The sequence below is a fragment of the Pristiophorus japonicus genome, chromosome 1 (genome assembly GCF_044704955.1).
Source record: "Pristiophorus japonicus isolate sPriJap1 chromosome 1, sPriJap1.hap1, whole genome shotgun sequence".
Classification (NCBI taxonomy): Eukaryota; Metazoa; Chordata; class Chondrichthyes; family Pristiophoridae; genus Pristiophorus; species Pristiophorus japonicus.
The window spans coordinates 355,537,091-355,556,630 of NC_091977.1; the positions used below are offsets into that span (position 1 = coordinate 355,537,091).

Consider the following 19,540-nt stretch of genomic DNA (forward strand, 5'->3'; position numbering starts at 1 on the left):
ATTTGTTTAGTGATTGTTAAAGCATAAAGACAGCTTGATTGTGACATAGTGGGACAACATCAAGGTTGTAACACACTCTGGAGGTTATGATGATGTAACTAATCAAGAGAGAAAAACTTAGGAAATTTATAATGTTACCAGAACCCTGCTGTTGCATCACGAAACCCTCCCTTGAGGCTTATCTATACATGCACACACACCCTATTTCATTCTCATTTTTTAACCACACATGGAAATGTTGTAGCTTCTGCTTGAATGATCAAGATCTACCTTATCTGCCTCAATGTACAACAAATGTGTGTGTTTAGTGACAAATCTTTGACTGTTGTTGAGGTTTACAATGCAAGGACTTAACTATTTCAAATGATAAAAGAAACAAGAATTTTACTGAGAAATAAAAGGATGTGTCTATTTGTACTGCTCAAATGGCTGCCTTGTCGCTGATTGGCTCTCCAATTTCACTGCGCCGCTGCCATTGCCTTCCCCATGTCATCACTGCCACCATGGCTCAGCGGGAGGTTCGGGGCCCGGTCGGAGGCTTGCGGGAGGCTTCAGAATGATCGTGTTCCGTGCCCCACTTCCGGATCTGGGTGGGAAGCAGAGTCTCGAAAGGGTGCAAAAGGACAGAAAAAGGGCAGTACAAATAGTCAGTCCCGGAATAAAACTCTTACAGCAGTTTCATACTATAAAACATTTTAATAGTAATTTTTCTTAAATGCTCATGGTAAAGGTTGTCACTGTTGGGGCGGGAGGGGGGTTGATGGACCATTTTTGGCACATAGGATCCGCATGAGTCAGACCAAGCTGCCCCAACGTGCCTTAACCCCAGTCTCAAGAAAAACCATAATGTAATCACATTAAGCATCATTGTGGCTTCTTGGAATATAATAAATTTAGTGTCAATTAGCGACAATAATAAATGTTGTGAGGTCACATGTACATATACGCACACACATACAAATATGCACAATTATATATATTTGACACACAATGTATGAGGAAGACACAAAAAAAACAGAAAAAGGACATAGACAGGCTAAGTGAGTGGGCAAAAATTTGGCAGATGGAGTATAATGTTGGAAAGTGTGAGGTTATGCACTTTGGCAGAAAAAAATCAAAGAGCAAGTTATTATTTAAATGGAGAAAAATTGCAAAGTGCTGCAGTACAGAGGGACCTGGGGGTCCTGGTACATGAAACACAAAAAGATAGTATGCAGGTCATCATCAGCAGTCCCTCGAATCGAGGATGACTTGCTTCCACGTCAAGAAGTTCACAGGTGTTTCAATGAAGGACCTAAAATTCCAGGTCCCGAACTAAATCTTGAAGGGTGGAAGATGCCTGTGCATGGATTTTTTTAACGTGTGGTGGCTGTTGCACACCAGCCACCACACTGATGGGGGAGACTAGCACTAGAGGGCATAATCTTAGAATAAGGGGCTGCCCATTTAAAACTGAGATGAGGAGGAATTTCTTCTCTCAGAGGGTTGTAAATCTGTGGAATTGGCTGCCTCAGAGAGCTATGGAAGCTGGGACATTGAATAAACTTAAGACAGAGATACAGTTTCTTAACCAATAAGGGAATAAGGGGTTATGGGGAGCGGGCAGGGAAGTGGACCCGAGTCCATTATTGGATCAGCCATGATTGTATTAAATAGCGGAGCAGGCTCGAGGGGCTGTATGGCCTACTCCTGCTCCTATTTCTTATGTTCACACACACAGGAGTAGCCATTCAGCCGCTTGAGCCTGTTCCGCCATTCAATGAGATCATGGCTGATCTGTAACTTAACATGCTTTGATCTGTAACTTAACATGCTTTGGCTCCATATCCTTTTATACCCTTGACCAGCACAATCCAACGGTCACAGTTTTTAAGTTGAGGGAAAAGGCTTTGCAGTATTTGTAGGAACTTTGCCGAGCAAAAGTAACCCATTTTCAAAATTTTCACTCTGCATCGGAACATTGAGGGAGCTAATTATAGATTTATAGTTGATTATTGTACTGCTTAGTATATCAATCCTGGTTCCTGTGCTGCTTTGAGCTCTTTAAATTGTCCATAAATATTATACATCTGTTAACCTATTCAAAGCTCTAGTCTGTGTGATGGTACTCGATCTATTACGTGACTGAAAACATTCAGTGAGTCCATGTAATTTACAGTATGCAACTTGCTGTAATTTAGCCTCTAAAAGGGCAGATCAAGTAAAAATATACAGTAGCCTGATTAGGAAGGTTGCTTATGGAAATTGCCATGCAACATTTGAAAGGGAAATCTGTATTTTAAAAATACAAAACATAACTAATATAATAAATTATATCAAACGATCTCAAGTAACATTTAAAGACAATCTCTTACTAAATTAATATACATTTCAGTCTACAATACCAGTTGACCTGTACCTAGCCTGTTCTAGATAAGGGATTTTTCCGGACGAGTGGTGGTCACGTTAAATTGGATGGTACAGGTACTGAGTAAGGGGATATCGGGGCTGGCTGGTTTGGGACTGAAACTGTGGCAGAGAGATCATGGTGGGGGAGGGGGAACGGTGGATCGCGGGGTCAGGCCAGCGATTGCGAGAGTCAGCAGCGAGGAAGGACTTCAATTTGTTCATGTAGGAGTTCTGCACATGCGCCACCTGGTGGCTGGGAATGGTTCTGGACGAGGGGTGGTTCCAGATAAGGGAGTTCTGGATAAGGGAGGTTCAACCTGTATCAACACCAATTTCAGAAAAAACTCAGCCATGTATAAAACACTGTCAAAGTACCAGCACCACAATGATGTAATTCAAGAACCACAATGATGTAATTCAAGAACCACAACTGCCAACACCTGAATTCATCTATATTTGCTTTTCAAACCAATGTTCCATACAGAAATAAATTCTAACTTGGCTGAAGTTGCTGACATCTTAAATTTAAAAAGCTAGACACATTTTGATTTGCATTAGATGTTAACACTAACCATTATTTAACATTTTTGTCACAACAGTTAAAATACAATCCTCTACAGCAATCAGTTTAAATCTGGAAAACAACAAATTTGCCAAGATCACTTATTTAAATATTAAGTGCTGCAACAGTTTGCAGTAAGACATAACTGAGTGAGAACAGATGCCTCATGATCATGATCATGATCCCAATGGCTGCCAGGAGCACAGAAAACTTGAGCTCTGACATGGTAATGTGTAAGTTAGAAACTTGTCACAGGTCAATACATGGACACAGTTTACAAAGACAGGGCTACATGGTTTTTCAGTAAAACCAGAATGGCAAAAAAGCACCACTCAGTTCACAAGTGACACCTTCACATAGGTTTGTACAGCCTGCAAAGTTGATTCACTGCGAGCATTCTTTTCAGGTTTACTAGTGTTACCTTACTTTGGATTTTACATAATAATGTTTGGAATTGGTCATTGCTGCAATTATTTTCTTTTTAAAACTATTGTAGTGATTAATTCTACTAATATCATGAAGTTTATTTGTCAATGAACTGTTGAACTCTGGGGACTGCTAATATGTATACTTGTCAAGCCAGAGAGGACACTTCTGAACATGCAATGAGTGAAATACTGCACTAGTTGTATTTGACTAGAGGTAAATTCTCCAAACCCAACCTTCTGACTACTTGACAAACTGGCCTTCAAAAAGGCAGGGCAAACGCAATGACCATTTTGGAATGCAGAACAAAAAACATTTAAGTAGAAAATGTTTTTCTTTATTAGCAGACAGAAAAGTTTATATTGTGTATAGCATAAAAGTAGTGAAAAATAGGGCAGTGGATGAATAGGAAAGAACTGTCAGATGTTTAAACAAAAGCCGAGAGGGCACGTTTTGGCCGGGCTCAGAAGTAGCATCACGGGAGAATAATTAGCGTTATTTTGTTTAACTTAAGTGGGATAACCCATGGTGCGGGGCAATATAGCATCATCATTATCTTGTTATACTAATTGAATTAAGTGAATCCAATCATAACCATTCTCTGTATGTTCATGTGCTGTGAAATAAAGCAGCTAACGACTTGTAATTGGCCTCAAGAGTTTTCTTGGTTCACATCAAAAGGTTGATGCAAACGGGCAAAAGACACAAGTGTCCAGTCCAGATCACAAGAAACTACTGTTGTTACAGCCCTGGTTTATGGTATTTGTATAATTAGAAATCGGGAAATACATGCACACCCTGAACACAAGACCTTATATCGTATTTACAGCACAGAAACACGCCATTCAGTCTAACAGGTCCATGCCAGTGTTTATGCTCCACATGAGGCTCCTCCACCCTTCTTCATCTAACCCCAACATATCCTTCCATTTCTTTCTCCCTCATGTGTTTATCTAGCTTCCCCTTAAATGTAACTTTGCTATTCACCTCAACCACTCCTTGTGGTAGCAAGTTCCACAATCAAACCACTCTCTGGGTAAAGAATTCCCTGTTGGATTTATTAGTGACTATCTTATATTTATGGCCCCTAGTTCTGGTCTTCCCACAAGTGGAAACATCTTCTCTATGTCAACCCTATCAAACCCTTTTATAATCTTAAAAACCTATCAGGTCACCCTTCAATCCTTGCTTTTCGAGAGAAAAGAGCCCCAGCCTGTTCAATCTTTCCTGATAGGTAGAACCTCTCCATTCTGGTATCATTCTAGTAAATTTTTTTTTGCACCTTCTCCAGTTCCTCTATGTCCTTTTTATAACATGGAGACCAGAACTGTTCGCATACTCCAAGTGTGGTCTAACCAAGGTTCTATGCAAGTTTAACACAACTTCCCTGCTTTTCAATTCTATCCTTCTAGAAATTAACCCCAGTGCTTTGGTGTTTTTTTTTTAAATGGCCTTATTAACCTGCGTCACTACTTTTAGTGATTTGTGTGTCTGTAACCCCCGCCCACCCCCCCCCCCCCCCCCCCCCCCCCCCCCCCACCGCCCTCCAGATCCCTCTGTTCCTCTGCTCCATTTAGACACTTATTTTCCAAGGAGTATGTGGCCACCTATTTACTGAAGTGATGAGCAATGGTGCACTTGAAATATAATCCAAGGCAAGATTCTAAACTTGCAAAATTCACCTTCCACGTGTACTCCAATCTTGCTCTCCATCACTACCAGCTCTGGGGTGGCTGCTATAATATCTGACGACCTAGCAACATTAAGTCATGGACATCATAACTTTCCACACCTCAACATCAGTAACATTGAAGCCATGCAGTTTTTATCAGCAACTAGGTGTCTCTGACACTTAATTCCATTCACCTCCCTGGCTGCTTATTCAGGAAGAGCCTGGTGGTGTAGAACCTTAAAATTTTATTCAAACTTGTGCCAAGCTATTGACTTCATATCTGATTTAACACCAAGATCTTCTTCCAACTTATTGGACACGAATGCCTCTAGCTCACCCCTCCATCAGTGAAACCCTCACACATCTTCACTATCTCAGGAATTCACTCATCAAATGTTTTCCTTGCCAGCCTTCCCAGCTCCAACCTTTACAAACATCAAATGCAGAACTCTGCAGTCGAGTTCTCTGCTGCACCTCCGCTATCCTAGATCAACTCCACTGAGACTCCTTGTGCCCCAGGAAATCAACTTCCAGATCTATTTCCTGGTTTTCAAATTCCACTATAGCCTCATCTTAACCTGTTGGTGTCATCTTCTCCCACCACACATCTCAGCTAGCACCTTCTGTTCCTCCAACTCCAGATTAATCTTCATTACTGGCATCCCTACTTAGTTTTATGGCCCCTCCTCACATCACTATAAAAAGGGCCAATCTTTTAACTATGTCCCTGTCCTTTGGGATTCGCTTTCAAAACTATTTTGCCCTCAAAAGCATCCTAAAAATGAATCCCCTATTCCTTTACTTCTTGCTTGATATTTGTCTCTCCCCCTGTAAAGTCCTCCATGGAATGTTCCTTTATGCCAAGAACATTATATTGATGCCAAAAACTAATACCAATTTTTATTTGTGGTCTAGTTCCAGCTGTCTCTCCACTTAAACAACAATATCTCTTCTCAGATAAAAGATCTATAAATGTTAAAAAAAATTAACAGATAATTAATTACCTTTCAGTTGTTCTCAGGCACCTGCTTCCGGGTAATTCAGTGGCAACTGGCAGAGGCCTAGAAGCAAGTCACTGTTGTGTGAGCTATAATTAATGTGCGAATTAGGAAATTAAATGTAACCGAGGGAGTTCAGACCTTCAATAGAAAAAGGTAGGAGATGGCAGATGCCAAGCACATACTTGTTTTGGATGTGCTGTGTATAGAGGATACACAACAGGCATTCCTCAAGGGGTTTACCATTGCCTGAGAAACCGGCTCAGAAACAGACAGCTGCAATTCCTTCGGGACATCTACACTTAAAATAGTGGCATTGGCAATGTAGCTTAATGCAGATATAAATTGGTAGGGACTGTAAGAAGACCATTTCAGCTCTGGTATACATGCCATCCCTCAAAGCTTGTGGGATGGCTACCTGACCCAGGGCCGCTGCCAACGCTGCTTCTCAGCCGGTAACTAAAGTGTATGAGCTGCCCCCACTTTTTTTTTAAGGTGGTGGTGATGGGTAGAGAGAGCATCGAAGTGAAATTCATTTTTTTAACAAAAAAAAAACAAGAGAATGTGTGCGTTCCCTGTGTTTAACAACTTACAAAATTGTAGAAACTTGCAGCTTTGAAACCATTTTTAATTAAAGGGCGGATAATACGTTGAGGAAATTGTCTTTTTATGAGCGAATACCTGACCTCAGCTCCGTGCCTTCCACAGAACAGTCAAGATGCTCACCTGAGTGTAGTCAACCCTTTCACCAGTCTATCACCGTGCAACAACAACACTGGTCTTTAGTTTTTAATGAAAGCACTACTTTAAAAAATCCCAAACCGTTGGCTGGTTGATAGCAACAGAAGCACAAAGCTGTCCTCCCACTGACAAATCCCACCTAATCACACAGCTGCTTTACTTCACAACACTCTCAAAACATCAGGAAACTTTTCAAAAATAACCAGTGTTGGCATCTGTCTGAGTGCCACCCCTGCAGCCCCGAAAAACAAGCCCAGAGTGCGAGCCCCGGCGTGAGGAAGCGGAGATGCTTCATTCAAAGCCCCGCCTCGGTGTTGAGACATCACTCGCTTTAATACTCACCGCCGAGCCTCATGCCAGCTCCCCGGATCGCGACAAGGACCGCGAGCAGCGGCTCCTTTAACCAGCCGGGAGAGTGAGTGCCAGCCGCCTGCCCGCACACACACCCGGAGCGGAGGGGGCGGCCTCGCGAGACCTGCTCGAGTGACAGGCCCGGGGCAGAGCGGGGCAGAGCGGCGCCTCGCGCACAGCGCCGCCTGCAGCGGAGGAGTCTACACACTCATAGACTCTCTCTGTGCTGCACATTCACTCTCTGTGGTGCACATTCACACACTCTGTGGTATACACTCTCTCTGTGGTGCACATTCACACACTCTGTGGTATACACTCTCTCTGTGGTGCACATTCACACACTCTGTGCTGCACATTCACTCTCTGTGGTGCACATTCACACACTCTGTGGTATACACTCTCTCTGTGCTGCACATTCACACTCTCTGTGGTATACACTCTCTCTGTGCTGCACATTCACACTCTCTGTGGTATACACTCTCTCTGTGGTGCACATTCACACACTCTGTGCTGCACATTCACTCTCTGTGGTGCACATTCACACACTCTGTGGTATACACTCTCTCTGTGCTGCACATTCACACTCTCTGTGGTGCACACTCATACACTCTGTGGTGCGCACTCTGTGCTGCACAGTCACACTCTCTGTGGTGCGCACTTGCATCTGAGTCAGCTGTGGCTCAGTGGGTAGCACACTCGCCTCTGAGTCAGAAGGTTGTGGGTTCAGCACATAAATCTAAGTTGACATTGCAGTGCTGAGGGAGTACTGCACTGTGCAGGTTCCATCTTTCAGATGAAAGGTTAAACCGATGCCTGTCTGCACTCCCAGCTGGATGTAAAAGATCCCTTGGCACTATTTTGAAAAAGAACAGGGAAGTTAGCCGGTGTCCTGGCCAATATTTATCCCTCAGTCAACATAACAAAAATAGATTATCTGGTCATTATCACATTGCTGTTTGAGGGAGCATGCTGTACACAAATTGGCTGCTGTGTTTCCCACATTACAACAGTGACTACACTCCAAAATACTTTATTTATCTATTTATGTATTTATATAGTACTTTTAACGTAGTGAAACTTCCCAAGACGCTTCACAGGAGTATTATGAGACAAAAAAAATTGACACCGAGTCACATAAGGAGAAATTAGGACAGGTGACCAAAAGCTTGGTCAAAGAGGTAGGTTGTAAGCAGCATCTTGAAGAGGAAAGAGAGGCGGAGAGGTTCAGGCAGGGAATTCCAGAGCTTAGGGCTGAGGCAACAGAAGGCACAGCCACCAATGGTTGAGCGATTATAATCAGGGATGCTCAAGAGGGCAGAATTAGAGAAGCGCAGACATCCTGGGCGGTTGTGGGGCTGGAAGAGATTACAGAGGTAAGGAGGGGAGAGGCCATGGAGAGATTTGAAAACAAGGATGAGAATTTTGAAATCAAGGTGAGCACAGGGGCTGTAAAGCGCTTTCAGACATTCAGTGGTCGTGAATTCCGTCATTGTTCATAGGTTTATATGTAACCTTTAGGGCTGCTGACCAAGGGCCGTGCGGCTTTTTGTCGGCCGGCACCGACATGGTGGGCTGAAATGGCCTCCTTCTGTGTTGTAAATTTCTAGGTTTCTATGAAACGCGCTATATAAATGCAAGTCTTTTTTATCTGCACACACTGCCTCTCTCTGTGCACACACACTGCATCTGCATACACTGCAAACACGCAGTATCTCTCTGCGCACACACACACAGCCTCTCTCTGCACACACACTCTGCGCCTCTCTCTCTGCTGCGCGCACATACTCTGCCTCTCTCTGCACGCACACACACACTCTGTCTCTCTGTTGCCCACACACATTCTGTCTCTCTGCACACACACACACACTCTGTCTCTCTGCTGCCCACACACACTCTGCCTCTCTCTCTCTGCTGCAAACACACACACTGCCTCTCTCTCTCTGCTGCAAACACACACACTGCCTCTCTCTCTCTGCTGCACATAGACACTGCCTCTCTCTGCTGCACACACACTCTGTCTCTCTCTCTGCACACACACACACTGCCTCTCTCTGCACACACACACACTCTGCGCCTCTGCTGCCTGCTTTGTATGTATGTAGACCGTACCCAAATGTAAGACTTGCCACCAGGGGGTACACCTGTGGGAGACCTAAGGGTCACCTGTGCACCCTGGGGCAAGCAGGTATAAAAGGTGATTCACCATGCTGCTTCCTTACTCTGGAGTATGAAATAAAGAGACCAAGGTCACAACAGTTTGAGCTTGCGATATAGTCCTGTGGATTTATTCTGAACATAACACTGCCCACACACACTCTGCCTCTCTCTCTCTGCTGCACACACACTCTGTCTCTCTCTCTCTCTCTCTCTGCTGCACACACACACACTGTCTCTCTCTCTGCACGCACACACACACTCTGCCCCTCTCTCTCTACTGCACACACACACACTGCCTCTCTCTCTCTGCTGCACACACACACTCTGTCTCTCTGCACACACACACTCTGCCTCTCTGCTGCCTGTTATGTATGTAGACCGTACCCAAATGTAAGACTTGCCACCAGGGGGCACACCTGTGGGAGACCTAAGGGTCACCTGTGTACCCTGGGGCAAGCAGGTATAAAAGGTGACACCATGCTGCTTCCTCACTCTAGAGTCTGAAGTAAAGAGACCAAGCTTGAGCTTGCGATATAGTCCTGTGGATTTATTCTGAACATAACACTGCCCAAAAACACTCTGCCTCTCTCTCTCTGCTGCATACACACACTCTGTGTGCAAGGGCTGTGGAACAATGGGGCACCTCCAGCGAATGTGCAAATGATCTCTGACTCACCACGTGGCAGAGTCAGGAGAGGACGACCGATCCAACGAAGATCACAATGAACGAGCAGAAGAGGCAATTGGACCTGAGGATGAAGAGGAAGCATATGGGATATACACCTTCACCACCAAAAGCCCTCCAATAATGTTAAAAGTTGAACTTAACAGCACTGTATATAAGCCGGCCCCTAAGGCATGTTCCTCACTCTGAGTGTCTTAATAAAGACTGAGGTCACTGTTACTTTAACCTCACTGTGTGCAGTCTCATCTGTGTCAGGAACACAATAACTGGCGCCGAGTATACGAATCCAACGCAAAGATGCAGCAAACTGTGGGCATCCTGGAGAAGTTCTCGGAGGGTGAGGACTGGGAAGCCTTTGTCAAATGGCTAGACCAGTACTTTGTAGCCAACGAGCTGGACGGAGAAGAAAGCGCTGCAAAAAGGAGAACGACCTTCCTCACGGTCTGCGGGGCACCGACCTACAGCCTCATGAAGAATCTTCTGGCTCCAGTGAAACCCACAGATAAGTCGTATGAGGATCTGTGTACACTGGTCCGGGAGCATCTTAACCCGAGGGAGAGCATGCTGATGGCGAGGTATCGGTTCTACACGTGCCAGCGATCTGAATGTCAGGAAGTGGCGAGCTACGTCGCCGAGCTAAGGCGACTTGCAGGACAATGTGAGTTTGATAGTTACCTGAAGCAGATGCTCAGAGACTTTTTTCTACTGCACATTGGCCACGAGACCATCCTATGAAAACTTTTGACTGTAGAGACATCGACCCTCAGTAAGGCCATTGCGATAGCACAGGCGTTTATGTCCACCAGTGATAACACCAAACAAATCTCTCAGCACACAAGTGCAAGCAATGTTCATAAATTAATTGGAATTGTGTTTGCGAGCAGAAATGTACAGGGCAGAAAGCACGAGTCTGCAACTCCCAGCAGGCCTCAGGTGACCCAGATGACTCAGAGTCCGCAACAAAGGATGAATGCAAGGCAATTCACACCTTGTTGGCATTGTGGAGGCTTCCATTCAGCATATTCATGCCGCTTCAAAGGGTATGTTTGCAAGAGCTGTGGAACAATGGGGTACCTCCAACGAGCTTGCAAATGAGCTGCAAGCTCTGCAAAACCTGCTAACCATCACGTGGCAGAGGAAGATTGGTACATGGTGGATCAAAGCAATTTCGAGCCTCAGAGAGAGGAGGCAGTTGCTGAAGTACACAGGGTGCACGCATTTTCGACGAAATGTCCACCTATAATGCTAAATGTAAAATTGAATGGCTTACCCGTAGCCATGGAACTGGACACTGATGCTAGCCATCCATCATGAGTAAAAAGATGTTTGAGAGACTGTGGTGCAACAAGGCACTCAGACCAGCCCTGAGCCCCATCCACACGAAACTGAGAATGTACACCAAAGAGCTCATCACGGTCCTGGGCAGCGCCATGGTCAAGGTCACCCACGAGCGCACGGTGCATGAACAGCCACTCGGGATTGTCCCAGGCGATGACCCCACACTGCTTGGAAGGAGCTGGCTGGGCAAAATCCGCTGGAACTGGGATGACATCCGAGCGCTATCACATGTCGATGAGGCCTCATGTGCCCAGGTTCTTAACAAATTTCCTTCCCTTTTTGAGCCAGGCATTGGAAACTTTTCCAGGGCGAAGGTGCGGATCCACTTGGTCCTAGAGGCACGACCCATTCACCACAAGGCGCGAGCGGTACCTCACATGATGAGGGAGAGAGTGGAAATCGAGCTGGACAGGCTGCAACGTGAGGGCATCATCTCCCCAGTGGAATTCAGCGAGTGGGCCAGCCCGATTGTTCCAGTACTCAAAAGTGATGGCACAGTCAGGATTTGCGGCGATTATAAAGTAACTATTAATCGTTTCTCGCTACAGGACCAATACCCGCTACCTAAGGCAGACGACCTATTTGCGACGCTGGCAGGAGGCAAGACCTTCACCAAGCTCAACCTGACTTCGGCCTACATGACGCAGGAGCTGGAGGAGTCTTCGAAGGGCCTCACCTGCATCAACCCGCACAAGGGACTGTTCATCTACAACAGATGCCCGTTTGGAATTCGGTCGGCTGCAGCGATCTTCCAGAGAAACATGGAGAGCCGACTCAAGTCGGTACCACGCACGGTGGTTTTTCAGGACGACATATTGGTCATGGGTCAGGACACCGTCGAGCACCTACAAAACCTGGAGAAGGTCCTCCAGCAACTGGATCGCGTAGGGCAACAGAAGTGGAGTTTTTGGGGAGAAAGATTGCGGCAGACGGCATTCGGCCCACAGACGCCAAGACAGAGGCTATCGGGAACGCGCCCAGACTACAGAATGTCACGGAGCTGCGGTCGTTCCTGGGACTCCTCAACTATTTTGGTAACTTCCTACCGGGGTTAAGCACCCTTTTAGAGCCCCTACATGTGTTATTGCGCAAAGGTGAGAACTGGGTATGGGGAAAAAAACAAGTCATTGCTTTTGAGAAAGCCAGAAATATTTTATGCTCCAACAAGCTGCGTATATTGTATAACCCGTGTAAGAGACTTGTGCTAGCATGTGATGCGTCGTCGTATGGAGTCGGGTGTGTATTACAACAAGCTAACGTTGCGGGGAAGTTGCAACCTGCCGCCTATGCCTCCAGGAGCTTGTCTAAGGCTGAGAGGGCCTACAGCATGATTGAGAAAGAGGCATTAGCATGTGTGTTCGGGTAAAGAAAATGCATCAGTACCTGTTTGGCCTCAAATTTGAGCTGGAAACCGATCACAAGCCCCTCATATCCCTGTTCGCTGAAAACAAGGGGATAAATACTAATGCCTCAGCCCGCATACAAAGGTGGGCACTTGCGCTATCAGCGTATAACTATACCATCCGCCACAGGCCAGGCACCGAGAACTGTGCGGAAGCCCTCAGTCAGCTACCATTGCCCACCACGGGGGTAGAAATGGCGTAGCCTGCAAACTTGTTGATGGTGGCGCAGCCCGCAGACTTGTTGATCATCATGGAAGCATTTGAAAATGATAAATCACCTGTCACGGCCTGCCAGATTAGGACTTGGACCAGCCAAGGTCCTCTGCTGTCCCAAGTAAAAAACTGTGTACTGCATGGGAGCTGGGCCAGCATCTCCATTGAAATGCAAGAACTAATCAAGCTGTTCTAGCGGCGAAAGGACGAGCTGTCCATTCAGGCAGACTGCCTGTTGTGGGGTAACTGTGTAGTAGTACCCAAAAAGGGCAGGGAGATGTTCATCTCGGATCTCCACAGCACACACCCGGGTATAGTAATGATGAAAGCGATAGCCAGATCCCACGTGTGGTGGCCCGGTATCGACTCGGACTTAGAGTCCTGTGTACGGCAATGCAGCATGTGTGATCAGTTGAGCAACGCGCCCAGAGAGGCACCACTAAATTTGTGGTCCTGGCCCTGTAGACCATGGTCGAGGATCCATGTCGACTATGCGGGCCTGTTTCTTGGTAAAATGTTCCTGGTGGTGGTGGATGCTTTTTCAAAATGGATTGAATGTGAAATAATGTTGGGAAGCACCACCAACACCGCCATTGAAAGCCTGAGGGCCATGTTTGCCACCCACGGCCTGCCTGACATACTGGTCAGTGACAACGGGCCATGTTTCACCAGTGCCAAATTTAAAGAATTCATGACCCGCAATGGGATCAAACATATCACCTCGGCCCCGTTTAAACCAGCCTCCAATGGACAGGCAGAGCGGGCAGCACAAACAAACAAACAGAGCCTTAAACGAGTCACAGAAGGCTCACTCCAAACCCACCTGTCCCGAGTACAGCTTAGCTACCGCACGAGACCCCACTCGCTCACAGGGGTGCCCCCGGCTGAGTTACTCATGAAAAGAGCACTTAAAACCAGACTCTCGCTGGCTCACCCAACCTGCATGATCAGGTAGAGAGCAGGTGGCAGCAACAAAATGTAAACGATGGTCGCACCACTGTGTCACAGGAAATTGACCTGAATGACCCTGTGTCTGTGCTAAACTATGGACATAGTCCCAAGTGGATCACGGGCATGGTGATAGCTAAAGAAGGGAGTAGGGTGTTTGTAGTCAAACTAGACAATGGACAAATTTGCAGAAAGCACCTGGACCAAACGAGGCTGCGGTTCACAGACTGCCCTGAACAACCCACAGCAGACACCATCTTTTTCAAGCCCACAACACACACCCAAAGGATCAACGACACCACCCCGGACCAGGAAATTTAACCCATCACGCCCAACAGCCCAACAAGGCCAGGCTCACCCAGCAGCCCTGCAGGGCCAACAACACGCCAGCCCAGCGAGGGCACAGCCAACACACCAGAACAGGCATTTGTACCGAGGCGGTCCACCAGGGAAAGAAAGGTTCCCGACCGCCTCACCTTGTAAATAGTTTTCACTTTGACTTTGCGGGGAGTGATGTTGTGTATCTGTAAAGTATGCATTCCCATGTTCCGCCACCAGGGAGCGCATCCCCTGAATTCCCAAGGGATCCCAGCATCCCTTGGGAGCACTGTATATAAGCCGGCCCCTAAGGCCTGTTCCTCATTCTGGAGTGTCTTCATAAAGACTGAGGTCACTGTTACTTTAACCTCCCTGTGTGCAGTCTCATCTGTGTTAGGAACACAATAGAATTGATACCAGTTATTGGTAGTGCGGACATAAGAGTATTCCATGAGGGAGAAGTGCACGAATTACCACTGAAAATTGTTTCAGGTGATGGGCCAATGCTGCTTGGCAGGAGGTGGATGGGGAAAATTCAATGGAACTGGGAAGACCTCTGCATACCCACTCCGGCGAACGAGGCCTCCCTTTTCCAAAGGCCGAGCAAACCCCCTCTTCCTGAACCAGGCATCGAAGTGCAGATCCATTTGCAGATCCCCGAGGCATAGGCCGCTCATCGCAACCACGAGGAGGTAAAGTTCAACCGAGCAGATGTACAGGCGTGGTACCCACCACCTGAAGCAGACGACCCCTTCCTGATGATGGAAGAGGCTCCAGGTCAATCATGCGGAGTGGGACTCCAGCCGGAATGATCCGAATGCGTCTTCCCGACGCCAGAGGCAAAATACCTGGGGAGCAACATCACAGCAGTCGGCATCACAGACACAGACAAGAGGGCGTCCAGACCATGGGATGAAGGTTCATCCAGACCACGGGACGAGAGTACGTCCAGACCATGGGATGAGAGAGTGTCCAGACCACGGGACGAGAGAGCGCCCAGACCACGGGACGAGAGAGCGTCCAGACCATGGGATGAGAGAACGTGTTGCCCAGCAAGGAAGACGACTGGGTTCGAGGCAAAGGTAAAGGGGTGGCTGCGGTGAAGGCCAGGAACCCACCACGCTCAAATAAATTGTGTGCACCATTTAATCCGGGGGCGAGCGGTCTTTCGCGGCCAATGATGTATGGGGTTGGGGGTACCTTACAACAAGCCAAGTAGCGGGCAAACACCAACCGGTCATATATGTATCTGACAAAGTATTTGTTAGAAGTGATGTGTTATCACACGGGGTCGGGTGTGTTGTACAGCAAGCCAAAGTAGCGGGCGAACCCCAACCAATTGTATATCTATCTAACAAAGTATTTGTCGCAAGTGAGATGTTACCGCACGGGGTCGGGAGTGTTGTGCAGCAAGCAAAAGTAGCGGCTGAGCCCCAAACGATTGAACATGTATCCAATAAGTTAAACAAAGCAGCAGCCTGTGTTCATGGGTCTAAAGAGACGTACCAAAGAGGGTCCCAATATGTGCTTGAGTCAGACAAGCTGCTCATTCCACAAGCTTGGGAGAGCAGAGGCACCATCATCGATGTGTTGTTTCGAGAAGGTCTAACACTGTCTGTGCAATGTAACATGATCCGCCACGGGCCAGGCACAGAGACCGGCACTAATGCTCTCAGTTGGCTACCGTTGCCCACCCCAGGGGTGGAAACGGCGCAGCCTGCAGACCCACTCGCGGTCGTGGAAGTGCTAGAAAGCGAGGGGTCAACCGTAACGGCCCCCCAGTTAGGACCTGGACCTACCAGGATCCCATGTTACCGTCTGCCAAAGGTGAACTGTGGGATGTCGCAACCTATCTACCAAAAAGACCATAGGGACCACTAGGCCTCCTGCCATTACCGAAAGTCTCAAGGCTATTGCAGTCATCCTGGGCTTGCCAGACCTCAGGGTCAGCGTCCAAATCACTAAACCTAGCACCACGCCACAGTAGACTCCCTACTGACCAGGCTATCCTGGGTGTTACGCAATCACCAGACAGAATCACTCCGAACCGAGCCTTCCGCATGCCATCAGCAGAGAATGCACCATAAGTGCACGGCCCCTCCAAGCAACATCAGAATAAGTGATGTAGATCATGTTCAGGGCCCCAGTCAGGCCGCTAGCACCGCATTAGCCAAGGGGGGGGGGGGAAATGGAGTGTATGTGATGAAAACGGAGTGTTTGATTGCGAAACCATGTACCGGGCTAACGAGTAAAGCAGTGGGACGAGACCAAACTGCGGACAACAGATAACCAGGAACCATACCGTAAAGTCCTGGCCCCCAGCGACCCACTAACACGATCAACTTCACTGTCAACCACAAGGACGAACCCACCATGTTAGGACTTCAACCCAGGCGATCGACCCGAGGACGCGGGGTGCCAGATTGCCTCAACTTGCAAATAACTTGCACAATAAGACTTTGGGGGGGAGTGATGTTATGTATGTATGTAGACCTTACCCAAATGTAAGACTTACCACCAGGGGGCACACCTGTGGGAGACCTAAGGTTCACCTGTGCACCCTGAGGCAAGCAGGTATAAAAGGTGATTCACCATGCTGCTTCCTCACTCTAGAGTCTGAAATAAAGAGACCAAGGTCACAACAGTTTGAACTTGCAATATAGTCCTGTGGATTTATTCTGAATATAACACTGCCCACACATACTCTGCCTCTCTCGCTCTGCTGCACACACACACACTGCCTCTCTCTTTCTGCTGCACACACACACACTCTGTCTCTCTCTCTGCACACACACACACACACATTCTGCCTCTCTGCTGCCCACACACACTCTGGCTCTCTCTCTCTGCTGCACACACACACACACACACTGCCTCTCTCTTTCTGCTGCACACACACACTCTGTCTCTCTCTCTGCACACACATACACACATTCTGCCTCTCTGCTGCCCACACACACTCTGGCTCTCTCTATCTCTGCACACACACACACACATTCTGCCTCTCTGCTGCACACACACACTGTGTCTCTCGCTCTGCACACACACACACACATTCTGCCTCTCTGCTGCCCACACACACTCTGGCTCTCTCTCTCTGCTGCACACACTGCCTCTCTCTCTCTGCTGCACACACACACTCTGGCTCTCTCTCTCTGCTGCACACACTGCCTCTCTCTCTCTGCTGCACACACACACTCTGGCTCTCTCTCTCTGCTGCACACACTGCCTCTCTCTCTCTGCTGCACACACACATACTGCCTCTCTCTTTCTGCTGCACACACAAACTCTCTCTCTCTGCCGCACCCACACACTCTGCCTTTCTCTCTCTCTGCCGCACACACACACACACTTAGAAACATAGAAACATAGAAATTAGGTGCAGGAGCAGGCAATTCGGCCCCTCGAGCCTGCACCGCCATTCAATAAGATCATGGCTGATCATTCAACCTCAGTACCCCTTTCCTGATTTCTCTCCACACTTTAACGTTCTCTCTGCTACACACACAAGCCGGAATCTTCCTAGCCCTGTGAGTGCGGGTTTGGGGTCGGGCCTGCTGTCAAAATGGTCCTGATTGACAGCGGGTTGGGATCCCACTCCGAAGCCACCTCCGTGTGAGTTTCTCAGCTGTCCGATCTGCGTTCGGATAGCAGATCCAACAGCAAGTGGCGGGACAGGTAATTAGCATCATTAAAAGGTACTTAAATGCTAAGGGCTTAAAAGCAGGCACTTACAATTTTACCAACCTTTTGACAGCTTTGCCGTCCCTTGGGTTTCACGCCAGGTAAGTGGAATCGGGTTCTTAGTGACCCTCTATTGCTTTGGCTAGTTGACAGCTGTTCACTTTCCAATGTGAGAAGTTGAAGCCTTCAGGTTTTGGAAGAGCCTTTTGAGCTGTATGCACTTTGGAAGTGTTTGCAGTGAACTCTCTATTCACTGTCACCTCCTTAGAGCTAACTCTCACCACTGACAGGGCGCTTCATTGATCTCAAGTTCAACTGCCATCTATTCCAGCAGTACCGGTGTCTTGAAAAAATTTCACCTTGGCCCTTAGAATCCGACCAACACCAATGTCGCTAAACACACCAGCATCACCAACAACAACACCAACCTTCTCCGCAATCACCTGATGCTGCACAGTACACAGAGATTCAGCACCCGACCACATTGCTGCCGGGGATGGCCTCACCATGGCCACATTTACTTCACTCCACACTGTACACCCTGACAGCCACATGATGCACCAGGTTGGCACCACCCCACATCAGCTCCATAAAGCATCCCTGTAATATCCAACACATTCCTTTCATACTCATCACGATTGTCGGGGGCACCCTTATGTCTCACCATTCACTACAACTCACCACTCCACTTCCAAAGGTCAACACAAATCTGTACAAGAACGCAAAGTCCTAAAAATAAAAATTTCAATGTTTGACAAGGCTTAACAAGCCCTAGCCACGGAAGATTGAAGGGAGCGGGCTGGCTGCACTTCGGGTCGGGTTCCCATGCTGCACCAATGCTGCCCGCATTGATCTCACCTTGGTTGGTGAAATCCTGGCCAAACACTCTGCCTCTCTCTCTCTCTCTGCTGCATACACACTCTGCCTCCCTCTCTACCGCACACATACTCTGACTCTCCCTCTCTGCTGCACACATACTCTGCCTGTTATATATGTATACTTGTATTTACTCTGTACAGCCACCAGAGGGCTCATCCCCTGGAGTCCCAAGGGATCCCACAGTCCCTTGGGAGCACAGGTATTTAAGGAGGCTTCACAGGTTGGAGAGGCACTCTGCAGACCTGCAATAAAAGACTAAGGTCACACTTTACTTTCAGCTCACTGTGTTCAGTCTGACTCTTTCACCACAGACAACAACTGGTGACGAGATACAGATAACGAACCCAAAGATGCAGAGAACAGTGGGCATCTTGGAGAAAATCTCGGAGTGAGATGATTGTGAAACTTTTATGGAGTGACTTGACCAATACTTCGTGGCCAACGAGCTAGATGGGGAAGAGAGCGCTGCCAAATGAAGGGAAATCCCCCTCACCGTCTGTGGAGCAAAAGTGTATGGCCTCATAAAGAATCTGCTCACTCCAGCAAAACCCACGGAGAAATCGTACGATGATTTGTGCACACTGGTCCGAGAGTATTTGAACCCGAAGGAAAGCATTCTGATGGCGAGGTACCAGTTCTACACCTACAAAAGTCTGAAGGCCAGGAAGTGGCGAGTTATGTCGCTGAGCTAAGACGCCTTGCAGGACATTGTGAATTTGAAGGACATTTGGAGCACATGCTCAGAGACTTTTTCGTACTTGGCATTGGCCGCGAAAC

At 47.6% G+C, this 19,540-nt stretch overlaps 1 protein-coding gene across 1 annotated transcript in view; it reads right to left on the bottom strand.

Moving 5' to 3' along the window:
* The window catches only part of LOC139273650 (mediator of RNA polymerase II transcription subunit 30-like), a 49,578-nt gene extending 42,313 nt beyond the window's left edge, over positions 1–7,265 (bottom strand). The window contains exon 1 of the mRNA XM_070890680.1: positions 7,130–7,265. The gene's annotated coding sequence lies outside the window, so the exon portion shown is untranslated. The remainder of the gene's footprint in view (positions 1–7,129) is intronic.
* Positions 7,266–19,540: the final 12,275 nt, after the last annotated feature.